Source organism: Anser brachyrhynchus, assembly GCF_964034855.1.
Source record: "Anser brachyrhynchus genome assembly, chromosome: 18".
Taxonomy (NCBI): Eukaryota; Metazoa; Chordata; class Aves; order Anseriformes; family Anatidae; genus Anser; species Anser brachyrhynchus.
Genome location: NC_137711.1, coordinates 4,997,194 through 5,012,327, shown reverse-complemented (window position 1 = coordinate 5,012,327; position 15,134 = coordinate 4,997,194). Strand labels below are relative to the sequence as shown.

The window sequence follows — 15,134 nt, the reverse complement described above, 5'->3', positions numbered from 1 at the left end:
ATAACACTCATTTTAATCCCTATAATGTTGATTTTCAATTATGTGATTTCAGTTTGCTCAGCAGATGGTGTGCAGTAATAAAGAGGGAGTGACATAGAGTTGAAAGGAGCTGCAAATATTAAAAAAGCCTTTTTTAGGGGCAAGTCTGAAGAGTTCACAAAAGTCAAGTATGTTGGTTCCCTTGTATGCAATAATTCCAGGTCCTTCATTGAAGGGGTTAAAGATCTGACTCTGATCTGAACCTTCAATGCAAGTGCAAATTGAAAGATGTAAATCTGGTCTCACAAGTCTAGACATAACTGTCAGCTACTTTTAGCCATTGTTCTGTATTGGTTTTCATGTTGTTAGTTTTATTTAATGAACAGGTTGTTTTCCCTTCCTCTGTAATTCTGATCTTATTTGGTAGAATCTCACCCTGCAGCTCCACTTTAGCTTTCAAAAAATATCTTCTATAACAGGTTCAGAAAGCAGTTTCCTGTGAATTTTTATGAGGATGTTATGAAAATTAGGGTTGCATTTTTGACCCCATTTAATCTCCAAGCATCTGGCTTGCACTATTCTGTTTGGTGATGTTTCTTTCCTCCAATCTGACTTTGATAAATACTTTTGGTAGGCTGCTTACCCTTTGCAATTCAAAGCATTAGAGTTATTTACAACACTCCTGCAAACTTCCCTATTGTTTCCACTGTCCTTTGTATCAAATGAGTTGGAGACCAGCACCAGCTTTGCAGCAGATTGATTATGTGGCTGCTGATGGCTGCTTCTTTTGGTAGTTTTGAATTTCAGTTCAGAGTAAGAAGAACTGTGGAAGTACTATAAAATTATATCTTTCTTGCTTTTATTTTCCCTTTGCACATGATGCTTTTATTAAGATGATATACTATTTTTATTTGCCATGAAATCTTAGTTCTACAAAACTAATTTAGTTCATATGGCAATACTTGACATATGAATTTTTAAGAACTTTGATGTCCTACAGGACAAAATTCTTTTCATGCACCTTTAGTCGATGAGCTGTATTTTTACTGTCAGTAATATTTACTTTTTTTTTTTAGTAGTAGTAGTAGTACAGTAGTACCCCACTGTGAGCAGATACCCATTGTAGTAGGCACTAAATCAACATTTAGTAACAGAATTCTTGCCCTAAAGAATTTACAGTCTGAACATGGACACAGAGAGCGAAAGGATTGTTTATTCTTCTTTTACGTGGGGAAAAACTTAAATGCAGGAACATGAAGGCTCAGATCCACAGATATTTAACTGCTGTTGAAATCATCTAAAAACTGATTCAAAGTCCATGATTGCTCCTTGGATAAGTATCAGGAGGGAAGACACCAAAGTTGGAGCTTGTAAATAAAAATTCTGGAACAAAATCATAATAATATAAGTAAGTCACGAATAAATACATATGGTAAATCAAGATGTTTCCATCTATCAGTTGGAAAACACTCTTCCAGTATGACTATTGGCAGCAAGAAACCTAACTATATTCTTAGAAATTTATAGCACAGTGCTCTGATAATCAGAGAAAATGAAGAGCTGTCTCAGATATCCAGTCAAGCAGATCTTGGAGTTTTCTCTTTGACCTTGAAAGCTAGCATTAGAGGACTTGCAATCCAGATACCCAGCCTTGTGATTGTGCGGAGGGTTTGCTTGTTTGTTCTATAATCTGAATTATAAATGCTGACTTCATACGGCTTTTGCTTTACATAGGAAATATGTGTTAGAAGCTGAATGACCCATACAGTGTTTGCGTGCAACAAATGATCTCATTGATCTACTAAAGAATCATTATTTTCTTGATAAGGATTATGGCATAAGAATAATAAGATAGTTTGAAGATCTATGTATGGTCTTAGAAGTTAATGTTTTCCTAATAGCAGTTCACTTAAGACATATCTCAATAGTTACCTTAGGGATAGTTCTGTTTCAAAGTTAAGAGAGCAAATGATTTTACAATGTCTCACTGGATATCAGAAAGTCCCCAATAATTAATGCCAGATCTTCAGCTCACGTAGCTTCATTGAAATCATTAGATGCCAGTTTACCTCAGCTGAAGATCTGACCTAGCAAGTATAAAAATGAAAATGCCAAGGCAAAAAAATATGAGCAATTTGATATCAATAAAAATGTGCATGAGGTCAGTGGGGACAGAGCTTTTTCAACTTTCCCTTTGACTTTTTCTACCCTAAAGGAGAACTTTTTTCAGTCATTGAGTAAGGAAACATGCAATAAATGATAAATTACAAAACAAAATAATCTGTTGCGATAAAACCTGGGCAGACCCCCAAGTATTTGTTCCTAAAATATTCATTTTTCCCTAGCTATATTTATGCCTGAATATACTGATGTTTCTTAAGCAAGCACGTGAAAATATATTTTTTGAGGAAGAAACTGTTTTCAGTTATACACATTTTAAAAAAAAGTTTTTCCTTTTTCAAAATTCAAACTTCAATCTTTCTTAAGTCTCACTATCACAGTTGAAAAATTCCAGCTGTTTTATTTGAAAATGTTTGCAGAAAGAGAAATTTAAGTTCAGAAATCTGGCTCTCTTATCAGATTTCTGACACAGAAAGGTACTCGGTTGCCAAGAACAGAAACTGTTATAGAGGACAATTTTGTCTCTCACTCTGAATAGCAAACAAATACTTTAAATACCTTTTATTGAAATTATTAACGCTATAATAAAATTGTATTTGGAGATGATGTATTAATAATTGTTTACTAAAGAAAATTAAATCAGAAACAAATACGGATTTTACTGTTAAGTCAAAAGGTTAAAATTTCTTTTTATTTCACCTCAGTTAAAATGGTTGTAAGGCAAATTACAGTTTGAATAGTAAACTTAGTGGAAAAAGAAAGCTCAGACCTAAAATGTGAATGTAGAAAATGCAAAGTTTGAATTTTATTGAGCCACAGGGAGAGAATATTGTATTAAGAAGCTGGGTGTGTAGCCCCACATGTGATTAATTAGCTGCACCCAGGTGGTGAGATAAAAGAACAACAAGCAGCTTAGCTGGGAGAGCTGTAGGGAATAGGGGGCTGCTGTAGAAGTGCTGGGTCAGGGAAAGGGGCTTGCTCTACCAGCTAGATAAAAGGCCTTGCTTGGTCCACCTGCTGTGTAGACAGCAGCAGTAGCCCTTGGAAGCAGAGGTCTTAAGAGAGGCCAGGCTGTGGGGTTTGGTTTATCTGTTTTTTTTATTGATGACCTATGTTTGAACAGTAAATACAGAGGAGGATACTGTGATACCGAAGAAGATTCATTAAAAAGTGTGGCTGGCTTGGATCAGGCTGGGGAAACTAAGGCAGTGCTGTTGGAGAGTGGTGATGTGGCTTGTATCACACACAGTGAAGTGCTGTTTGCTTCTCCTAAGCCTGCATCAGAGTGTTCCCTCCAGCGATGCTGGGCCTTTGGAGCGTGTCACAAGCATAGGAGCAACTTAGAATGTTCTCCAACTCTCTTACCAAAAGTGAACAGCAGTGACAATGTTTAGCTGTGGGCTGTGCAGAGCATCTGGAGTTGAGACTGAAATAAGTGGATCCTATGGAGGAGGAGTTCCTTGTCTAGAGTGCTGTGGTTGTGTGCTGGGGCCTAGCCTCGTTATAAGGGATGGAATATATGGAATCAAAGTGAAATTCTATATGGGACAAGAAATGGGGTGGTCTTTATAGCAGGGTGGTCTTAAACTGAGGTTTAATGTATGTACAATATACAAACATTTTTGACAGACCATTAACACCTATAATCTTGTAAATATTTGCAATTTTCTAGATCATAAATATAGCTGCATAAGCAGTTCTTTCAGGACATCATTTATACTCCATTAAAGGTTAATTTACAAGTTAGTACCTTATAGAAAGAAGATATGTGTACTTTTATGTTAACTTTCTGTAAAGGGAGACTGGTGTCTCCAGCAGCAATTTGTAATTCTCCTGTGACACTCCCAGTGGCACTATTCAAAGCGCTATTTGAATTCTTTTCATCAGCTCATGTTCACAGCAAACTTAATCTTCTGTTTTGAAGACAGAGGGAGAAAGAAAAAGAAAAAAGAGCGAGATCTTAGGTCTTCTGTCTGCGTTCCCAAGCATCCAACTGTTTGTTTAAACAGTCTCCCCTGACACAGATTCTCATTTGTCACAGTGCTGATGATACCTGCTGCTGTATCTTAGCCCAACTTAGCTAGCTTGGTCGTGCTGGAGTCTTGGCTGGGATGGGGGGGCAGGGAGAAGAAGTAAATAGCAGGGGATTGACTCTGTGGGCTATGACTTTATTCACTGTAATGGCATTTGTGCTTTCTAAAGATCAAAGGCCAGAAAAAGGATGGGGGCAGGGGGATAGAAAGAAAAGTGTTCACTGTGGACCTAGTCAGGAGCTTTCAGAAGTGCCGGTGAGAAATTAGGTGCCTCTCTGCACATTTGATCATCTAACTTTGAAATCCTGGTGAGAGGACTTAAAGAATGATCTGAAGAGAGGGGGGAATAACCACTCACAACTTAGGACCATCGTGGAAAAACGAACAAGGAAACTGACAAATTTAACTGATTTGAATTTATTTTTCTAAATTATAGTTTTCCTTGTTGAGCCTGGTAATTATACAACTGAATGATTTAAAAAATTGCAGGTAACTGTGGATATACTGGAAAATTTTCTAAATGCGTTTGTCTGTTTCTGAAATGTTTGTCTGTTATCGGGATAAAAGAAAGCTTTCTCATATGGTATGGCAGGAGTTCCTGCAACAGCCTTCAGGGTTTATTCATCTTCCATAGGATTCCCAAGAAGAGAGATGAGAGTTTTATGCTTGTTGATCATTATTTAGGATATGTAAATCTTTGTTGCTCATATCTTAAAAGTGTAAAGATTTCAGCAGCATTTTTCTCTATTTCAGACTTCTCTGTCTGTTGCAGGATATTCCAAGCTTCTGTTTCTCATCTGAGATTGTATTTCAGCTGGCATAAGGTGGTCAATATGGTGCAATCACAGCCACCCTAAATAAGAGCTAAGCAGAGATTCTTACTATACAGTTTCCCCTGGAAAGATCTTTATAAAAGTTGAAGCCTTTTTCTCAAAATTGAGTATCAACACTGGTAATTTTCTCAGGCTTAGGGTAGAATTTCTGACTAAAGACTAATGTAAAAATAACCAGAATTTTTGATCATTGCACACTGAATTTGTGATCTTCCAATCCATAATTACACTTCTTCTCTGAAAGAAGCAGAACAAGGAGTAATTCAAAAACTCACGGGCTGCAGATCTGCATTGAGAAGATGACATGAACCTCTCTTATCAGCTTAGTGATCTACTTATAGCACTATAGAGTCAAACCAATCTGTCATAACTGCTCCACTTGTCTTTAAACAATTGCTTGTTGTCTCAGAGAAGAACTTTGAGTTACTGCTCATGTAAGTTGTAAATCAGTGTTCCTCAACAACTTTAAAAACAAATTGTTATTAATCCAGTTGTAGTCCTGGTGCTGAATGAAGTAACTGCCTTCTTGAGGCCTGAATGAATTGGCATGTATGTTAGTGTTAAATTCAGTGGAAAGACTTCCACTATAAATTCATCTGACATTGTACCTAGCTCTAGGAGATAGCCAGTATGACAATGCTTTGAGTTGTGGTGTCATACGTGTGCTTGGAAATCACTGCATTCTGCACGACACTTTCACCTGTTTATCAGGAACATCGATCCTGATGCTGAAGAGCAGCTGTGGGGCATAATGATGTTAATCAATGCCATGTGCTGCATGACACAGAAATTTTGAGAGCAGGCTAAAAAGGTCCATATTAAATGGTAGAATGCCATGGGACTGTCACACAGCAGTCCATGCCTTTATGATGCACAAAGATGGTTGTTGCTCTATGAAGCGGATTGCTGGGTTTGTGTATGCATACAGAAAACGTGGTTTTAATTTACATTGCAGTAGTTTGCATAAGTGGGCTTATTATGGGTGAAGTTGCAAGTGGGTGGGCAAAACAAGAGTAATAATTTTAAAAAAGTCTAACAAGTCTCATTCACCAGGGAACTCAAAGAACAGTTTCTTCCTGCTGTCTCTAGGAAAGTGACTGTGGTGAAGGAACACGAGGTTTAATGGCTGTATAAGTGCTTTAATAAAACTTAGCCTTTCAAATTGGTTAGCCTCAACATGTGCAAATCCCCTCCCTTTTTTTGTATTGTGCCTACTTGTGGGCCTGTGGCTTGCTATCACACACTTGAGGCCACTTAAAGAAATATGTATCTATGTAAAGAAGCAGCAAATGTATTTTGTGAGAGCCTTTGCCACTCATCTTGCAATCTGTGAAAGGCCTGACTTAGTCATCTGCCTAGTTTTTCCTACCTCCTGAGATAATTCCCCAGGTGCTTCACAAGTAGGAAACCCTTCTGAGAAATCCTTTCTACTGCCCTTTTCCCTTTTCACATTCCTGCCTCCTAACTCTAGAATGATCAAAGGGAAAGTGACATTTGTCTGTCTAAATTTCACAATAATTTATAGAAGTTTTAGGTTCCCCTGTAAGAATCTTAACTTAAACAAGCCCTAAGGACATAAAAGCACAAAATATAGTTTGAAGCAAGATTCATTCTTCTAGCTTTATTTCCTAGAATGGAAACAATTTCAGCTGTTTCAGGAACTTAAAGTAGCGTCTACTAATAACTAAAATCAAATACTAAAAATCTAGCAAACTTGTCTGGAATTGCATGAAAACCTGTTATATAAATTGGAGCAAAAATATGTTCAGTTGCCTAATCTTTGAAGTAACAATATACCATACAGATTTACAGAAGGTTACTTGAGGACACCATTAATATGTAACATCTTTCTGCTGATAATTTTGTATATTTTATCATGAACATGGCTCTTATGTTCATCTGATCAATCTTTTCCCTTTTCTTTCAGAGGCTGAAGAGTAGATGTAAGAGGGTAGTTCGTCTGTTCTGTTGTGAGAGAAATGTTCCAACACTTATAAAATTAATGTTGTGGTTTATCTTTATGACTTAATATAATTAATTCAATAAAAATTGATGTTTTCACCTAGATGGTGATCAGGAAGAGTTCATTCCTAAAGCAGCAAAGTTAACAAGATATTAACCAACACTTTGCATTTTCATCAGAGCTGTCATTCCACAGTACTATTTTGCTAGTCCTCTGAATTATTACTTTTTATTGTAGAGCGTTAGTGTGAAAGACTTCATGTTTTCCTTTTTTTTTAAGAATGCTTTCATGTAATTCCAAACACAAGAAAACAATTTCATCATTGCAATAAATTTTTCTATGTATATTATGTTTTTATTAAATTACTTTGCTTTAACTAGCTCATTGCAAATTGACAGAAGAACATTTTTCTGCGTAAGAGTCAGCTTTGTTTTCTGAATAATTGCTTGCATGAATTGAAGATTCTGAGAATGCTTACTGAATGCACCATGCTTCTGATCTTTCAATACAAAGCATAAATAAAAAGAAGAGCTGGCAGAACCGTTTATCTCCACTCTCTGAAGATCTGTATTTTCCAGGCTTGTTGCAGTGAAGGTGGCCATCAAAGCCAAGAGAAAACAAAGATCCTGATTTTCTAAGAATGTAACAATCTAACAATTATCTGAATATTTCCCTTAGAAAGTCTGATGCGGTTTTTAAAAAAGATGAGGCTGCTATTACCTTACAACCGGGCAGGTAATAACTGGGGCATCTTAAGGCTGCTATAAACAGTTGCTGAATTGCAATGTAAAACTGCAGGTTGAACAGGTTTCCCAATTTGTAATATTCTTTCATTACTCAAAGCTACTGAAAAATTTGTCTATCTCTTCAGTAAAAGGGTATGATTTATATTTCTGAGGGTAATACTTCAGCCAAGTGAGAGAGACTTTGGAGGATTTCCAAAAAGACAAAATGTTTTACGTGTACTTATTGTGGAGATCCTATGTTGCTTGTTGATACTTTCACGATCCAATACGTTAGTGTTGCTTTCATTGTTACATAAAGTCTGTGTAATTGTACTTTATTTGGCTTTAGCAAAAGCAAATTGCTATTTCTTTTGTGACAGAATATGACAATGGGGAGCGTGTCCTATTTTTTCAGCTGTTTACAAAATGCTATTGTAATTGAGGTAGTATGCTCACAAGTTATTAGAAGTTCCATGTATCTTTCTCCTTTCTCGGACACTGTCACAAACCCATTCTATAAAGATATGTTGATGCATCCTGGACCACTTCTTTTAAGGTTTTCACATTGAATGATTCAGACATACATCTACTGGGACTTGCAAAAGCAAAACTGTGGATAGATTTCTTGTACTAACAGAAATTGTATCCATTTGAACTAGTAAGAGTTATCTAAAAGTATAGCAACCTGAAAGGCAGGGGATTTTTCCATCATTGCAATTACATTCACCCATTTTAGTCTTGCTCTAATCTATCCTATCTCTATTGAATTATTGTCCTTTGGTGCTGAATTATCTTATTATCTTGTCTTTCCATCTTGGTCTGGATCTTGGAATGATACCATAGATGCAATATAAGTTTCCTCCTTGATTCGTTAACATCTGCAATTTTTAAACCAAACATGCTTCAATATTTAAAATAAATCCCTTTCTGAAGCAGTAATAGGTGGGTGCTGTATATTTTGATTCCCTGACAGCTGCTTATTGTTGCTAAGATGATATCAATGGAAGTTAGAGAAGCTTTTAGCTTTGGTGTCTGAATTTCATGAAAGATGCCAATAAAAGAACATAGACAGATGAGCTGTGAGTAATAAGAACAAGTTGCAAAATGTTCCACCTATAGGTAAGAATGCTTCCACATACCTTATGTGTGGTCCAGCAAAATAATTAAACCAATTAAAACTCACTCTTGAAACAGTTGATTGGCTCAAATGCTATTGCAGTTAATGGTGGTTGGTAGCTTTGGATCATGATTTCTGATCCATGATTGGTCTTCATTTGTCCTTAACTGAGGTTTCTAGAAGATTTTTTTTTTTTGCACCATTTAATCTTAATATAGCTTTTTTTTTTTTCCAAAACTGCATGGATAATGCAAATGCCAATTTTTGACCTTCTCAATCATGACCCGTTAATTCTAAAGAAAGGTTTTTTGTTTCCATTTGTTCCTTTATTAGTAAGTGTAAAATCGTATGTTATTTGAAATATGCCAGCTTATATGTTTGCAGGCTATGTTGTCATCTTAGAGCCAGAGGTGAAAATGAGTTCATGTTTTTTATATGGAACTGATGGAATAAAATTCCTTTCTAATTACTCTGACTTCACTGACTTTCATATTTCACTCATAAGTTTAATTGTCTCACCCATCTGTGTATCCTCTTCAGTTGTATTAATTATTCCATATTGAGAAACAGTAGTTGATAATTAGTTGGTGATATAATTTGAAGTAAACACTTGGGTGAATTTTAACTTTCTTTTTATTTGGAAATTATTTGCAGTTTTCTCAAGTGATATTTGCAGAAAATTATTTATGTGGTAGTTATACTTGGGGAAATACAGTTGCTCTGCAGCTCATGGTGTGTATTTCACTTTTCCCCCTCATTTTAGCTCTTCTGGGTAGACAGGTATTGATGGTGTTGATATAGCAGTCTTCATTATGGTAAATTCCTCTCCTGAACAGGAGAAGAGAATGTATGGATCTAAAGATCAATTATTTTCTGCATTGCTTTTTGAAGAAAGATCATTAGTTATCTATGAGAAGTCATTTATTTTTCTTTTATTGTTTGCTTGGAAGTACAGTTCGGATGCCTCTTTGGGTTGGCAGACCAATGAAAGTCAAAGGAGTTGACTCTCTGCTCTGTAGCTTGTATTCACAGAACAGTATCTTTCAGGCAATTTTTACTGCAAATTCAAAACTTACCACTGCAGTCCTATTTAATTCTCTTGCATATTTGTGATCTCTCATTTATACTTAACTTCACATTTCAAATCTATTTCTGGTATGTGAGTGGCATTTAATTCTTACACTGTCATCTAAATAGGCACCGTGTGCATAATTGGAAATATTATCTGAACTTAGGAGCAGCTTTCTTCTACGTTTTGACAACTGACTGACAACACCGAACAGCAGTAGCTCAGTACTGCCGAAGTTTGACAGCAGTGTTTCTGTTGTGATTAGCTGTTTTAATAGCTGAATTTACAGTTGAAATGAGTAGATACATCTCATATGCAGTGATGTTTCATATCTGTACCCTAATGAGAGTTTCCCACTATCCAAACCTAACATCAGAGAGCTAAGGTAGTTTCCAAACCACTCAGGTCTTTAGCAGATATCTCAAAAGGCGATGACGTAGAGGGGTGCTTGGTATTTATTAGCAAATATGAGCCCCTATTATGGAACTAAGAGCATGCTGCTTGGAGCTGTGGAACTGCACTTAGAGAAGATTCATTTCACTTTAAAGCCTAAATTCATTTTTCATGAGGGCTGTATAAATTATTCCAGCTAGAAGTAACCAGTTGTAATATTTTCCTTACTGTTCCCAAAAGCCTACTGGACAGGATGCTACATACTAAAATCATTCAACTGCTTATAGATGAATTGGAAAAAAAAACTCAGATAAAGCTGGAAAAATGACCAAATTTTCTGGTATTAATGCAATATAGCTATATGACTTCTTGAACCTTCCTCTTGTTCATCAAACTTCATGACTTCCTTTCTTCTCTTAGTGAAACAGTTATTCTACCTAAAAAGCTGTTCCTACCAACTGTTAAATTAACAGACGGTCATCAGCATAGAGTTGGTTTTGGTTAATAGTATCATAACACATGATTGTGATCATCTTTTAGGAGATAAATAACATATCACTAAAAGAGGAAAAATAAGCACTTTCTGCACAGGACAGGTATATTTGCCAATATTCCTCAAATTATTTTTGTACAAGACAAACTAATCACAAAGAAATTCTCTTTTCAGATGTGTAGCTCTGTTGCTGGCTGAGCAGCAGCACTGGCTGTTGTGTGGAGTCTATTGCACCAGTGCCTGTTTGGAAGTGTGAACAGAAGCCCGGTGTAGCAGTTGGCCCAGAACAGTATCTTCAGAGAGACAAATTATATTCTCAGATGTAATCATTCAAAAGATCTGCATTGTGTGAAATGCTGCAGAATTCTCTTGTCTGGCATCTAATATTTCACCAAGACTCAGGTATCTGCCCATAGGAGAGACTGACTACGTTGCCATATAAGATATTACCTCTGTGCAGGCTTGTAAGTTACTCATATACATGTTATCCATGAAGTGCACGTTCACAGAACATGTTCCTGGTTTTATAAAAATAAAATAATGCAGAGAAAATGTACTCAATGAGAGTTTTCACATTGTGTGCATTCGCTTAATTTTTCCTTATAGCACCTCATAATTTTTCTGAACAGAGGTCATTAATCATTCCAAATTGTATAGAAGTTTGTGCGATAGCTGTAAGACCACCAAACTCTGACCCTGGAGGAAATGAATTCCTAAAGGTGAAAAGCAAGTGTTTTCATAATTAAGCCAGCTAAGCTGCCTGCTTTTGCAAATATTTATTAACTCAATTCAGCTGAAGTCAGATTAGCACTTTTAGCTGCAGAGAATGTTGTTTCATTGGACCACAAGTCCTTGTTTTCAAATCAATATTCAATCCTTTAACACAACAGCAAATTATTCTCCCCATCTGTCTTCTGTGACAACTCCAACTAACTTAATATCTGGATGGTGAGGTACAAGCACTTTCTAAGTACCTCATTTATATATATAAAAAAATATAGGCAGTAGTTATTTATAGCAGCTTGTTAGTTTTTCTATACTTTCTGAAGTCAGTTTCTAATGTTCTTTTCTACTTGCTCTGTGTACCCGAAATGGAAGTGAACGTGTAACTAACAAAACATTCTTGGTGCAGTAAACTTGTAGGGTAAGTGAGCTTCATAACATGAAGGCTTTCCCACCCAATGTCTCTGCACTCTAGGACTAACATGTTTCAGCACAAGTTGAAGAACAAAGGTACTTTGAAATGTGGCTCAGCAGGGGACTGAACCAGAGCAGGACAGAGCAGGCCGTGCCGCTTGTACCACCCAGAGCACTGTTGTGTTGTAAGCACCTTCTGCCCCGAGATTAGTCAGCACTGTTCTTTCTTATTTAAGGATGACTGAGAATGTGGGAAATAAAACAAAGAGTATTATGGTCTGAATCAGATTCTCTTTGACCTTCTAGAAAACAGAGTAATGACTTGCTGCAACCTGCCATGAAAGGCAAAAAGTAGGAATTTATTTCAGATTCATTTCTAATGTTTGGTGTTGAAGGCTGCATTAGTCAGGACATGAGGAAGATGAAGGAATGAAAGAGGAGCTGTGAAGCAAATCCATCCAAGTAGTATGTGGTTGTTAGAGAGCAATGATCACTTTCTCTTCTGTTCTGGTTTGAGATGGTAGAGATTTGATTCAAGTGGCAGCAAAGTGAGGACTAGTAATAATGTTTATTGCTTACTGAGAGGTTGACATAAATAATTGAAAGGAAACAGATTCATCAGCTTTAGGTCTTAAAGAAAGTGATGAGAGGATATTTTCATGAACTGCTATTCTAACTGCTACATATTTTAAAAGCCACCATTGCAATAAAAAAGTAATGATTTTTGGCATAATGTTACAGATCTCCTAAATTCTATACAGGAAAGATTTGGATGTGTTTCCTGCATTTTTATTTTACTTTTATTGAACTGTTGGATTTCAGGAAAGAACAGTCATGTATTTTGAGCTTTGCACAGATTTTGCTGTGCCTCGTACCCCGTGTAAAGTAAACATAATCATATGTCCTTGTCTCTGTAAATTCTAAGAAGAGTTTAACAAATACTCTTTTATGTGCATGTAAATTGCCTCTGTAGTAAACCTCAAATCTTCATGATTTGAAAGCTAGCATAAATGTTCAGCAAAAATGAATGTTTTAAATGTGCTTTTCAACTCAATGTGAAACAGAATTTGACTGGGAAGCCTGGAGTTACTTCACAGCAATCATTTCTATTCTGTTTAGGTTTTTGTATTGCTCCTGTGAGACACTGGTTTGGAACTCCTTGGAGTTATTTTCATTCTAACTGAAATGTAAATGAACAGTCACATCAGACCAAATGATTGCAGTATGAATTCCAGCCTGTGCAAAACTATCATAGCCAGCAAGTGTAATGTTTCTCTATTACAGATGGCCCATGGGGCTATTCATAAAAGCTGGTCTAGTGAGACAGATCTCCTTGTGGTTCTTTCTCCAGTAATGCAGAGAAATAGGCTTTTGGGTTGAATTGTTATCTGGAATAGTCTGTCTCTATCAGGATCTAGAAAGATTATTCTCCCCAGGTAAACGTTAGGCTTTGAAAATAACCCCCCTGCTCCTTCTCCTCGTCCTCAGTGTCAAAGCTTTTCTGAAATGGTACTTTATCATTGTTTTGAAATGCCTGATTTTATCACTATAAAATATTTGTTAGAGATCATTGCCCCTAAACAGATTTGTTCTTTTATCGGGACACACAAACTGCTCTTCATCCATTTAGTGCAATAAACAATGTTTGGTGTTCACAGAATAGTAGGAAATTGTTCTTCTGTTATCAAAGTTGTTTCTTTGCTCAGCATGAAAAATAATGGCACTTCTTTAGTGTCACTGTGTGTCAAATGCATAGTGTTTAGTTTTATAATAAATGCTCCAATGCATCAAACTTTGAAGATTTACCTTCAGAATAAGCTTTACATTAGTAATTAGATTGCTAATTATTGTAATTATACAAAAGATACAAAGAAACCTGTCTATATATATTTTAAGTACGTTTTGGTATTTCTAGTGACTGTGTCAAAACCTAAAATTTTTTCTGTTCTTTGGAGTATGAAACTTTACAGTTTAAAATCAAAAACAAACAAAAAAACCACATACTTTTCTAGAATCATGTGTCTGCCTCTGTGCAGCTTTGTTCTATGCTCAATTTTGGTAAATCCTACTTTTTCTTTATTCATTCCTAATCTAGAAATTGCCAGCTATGAAAAGCTTGTTAATTTCTGTTTGTAAAATGTTCTGCTATAAGTTGGATTAAATGCAGTGCAGCTGGGAGTAGTCATGGCCAAACAATACATGGCATAAATTATCTCTATATGGAGTGTCTGACTAGATAGCATAATCAACATGAGGCTGACGAAACATCATAGTTGCGCTGTTGTTGCTGACAACTTCATTATTTCCACAATATTCAGCTGGGTAATTTATTTCTGAGGAGCAGCAGTATCTTCAGATAGGTCTAATGGCCTGCATGTACTTTTATAAACTTTCTGAAGATGGATGTGTTTGTGCAAGTTCAGGTTTTCCTAATACAGAGAGCAATTGCAGGAGCCAGTAGCAAAGGGCGCTTTGGCCTATGCTGGTTCTCCAAGTGGGCAGCACCTCCTCCAAGCCCTGTTAGTGGGCAGCTCTGCTCTGTGTGTGGATCACTCAGGGCAACAACAGCTGCTCTTAGATTTCTACTTTAAAACAGTGACATCTTTAAGGATCTGATGAACTTTTTATGCTAATGTGTCTTTGTTTACCTTAACTTACACTCCAAATGATCCCAACTGACTAAGCAGTGTTTTGTAGCTTCAGGCCTGATTCTGCTCCTCTGCAGCCATGGAATAAAGTGTCTCAGGAATTTTCCATTTAAAGAGACCAGGGGAAGAAAAAACAAACAAGAACAACAAAAAGCCACGCCATCTTTAAAGAATTCTAACCAAGCAGTGATTGTTTCTTGCTAGTTCATCTGAAACAGTACTCTGAAATACAAGCAGCCAGGGTCTGCGGCTCCAAGGCACTGCTGTCATGTAGGCTGCCCCAAAGCCAGAGACCTCCTGGCCTCCACAACCCTTCCTGTGGAACTGGGAATCTGCGCGCCTCAGACACTGGTGGCTCTGCCAGCTTCAGCCCTGCAGCAAAGCCCGGCTGTGCTGCAATCCAAGGTGGGTTGAGAGGACTCGAGACCAGGAACCATGGCTAAGGCAGGCAGCCTGGAGGAGCTGGGGCTGCCAAGCTCAGTTTCTTTTAGTCGCTTACATCACGGGTGTCTCAAATATTTCAAAACACTTGGGAAAAATTATTTCATTGGGAAATTTTCTAGAGTTAGTCCAAACACAATTATTTTTCTTCACTCACAATTTCAGAATTTCTTGAGTTTGAT

General features: G+C 36.7%; 1 protein-coding gene across 10 annotated transcripts in view; it reads left to right on the top strand.

The window, feature by feature from the left end:
• The window catches only part of ANKFN1 (ankyrin repeat and fibronectin type III domain containing 1), a 152,351-nt gene that overhangs the window by 48,206 nt on the left and 89,011 nt on the right, over positions 1-15,134 (top strand). Inside the window, exon 1 of one of the 10 annotated variants that reach the window (XM_080561190.1) lies at positions 10,901-11,128. The exons of 8 other annotated variants lie outside the window; for them this stretch is intronic. The gene's annotated coding sequence lies outside the window, so the exon portion shown is untranslated. Of the gene's footprint in view, positions 1-10,900; positions 11,129-13,958; positions 14,917-15,134 lie in introns of those variants that run through there. One more of the 10 variants, XM_080561189.1, reaches the window with a different exon arrangement.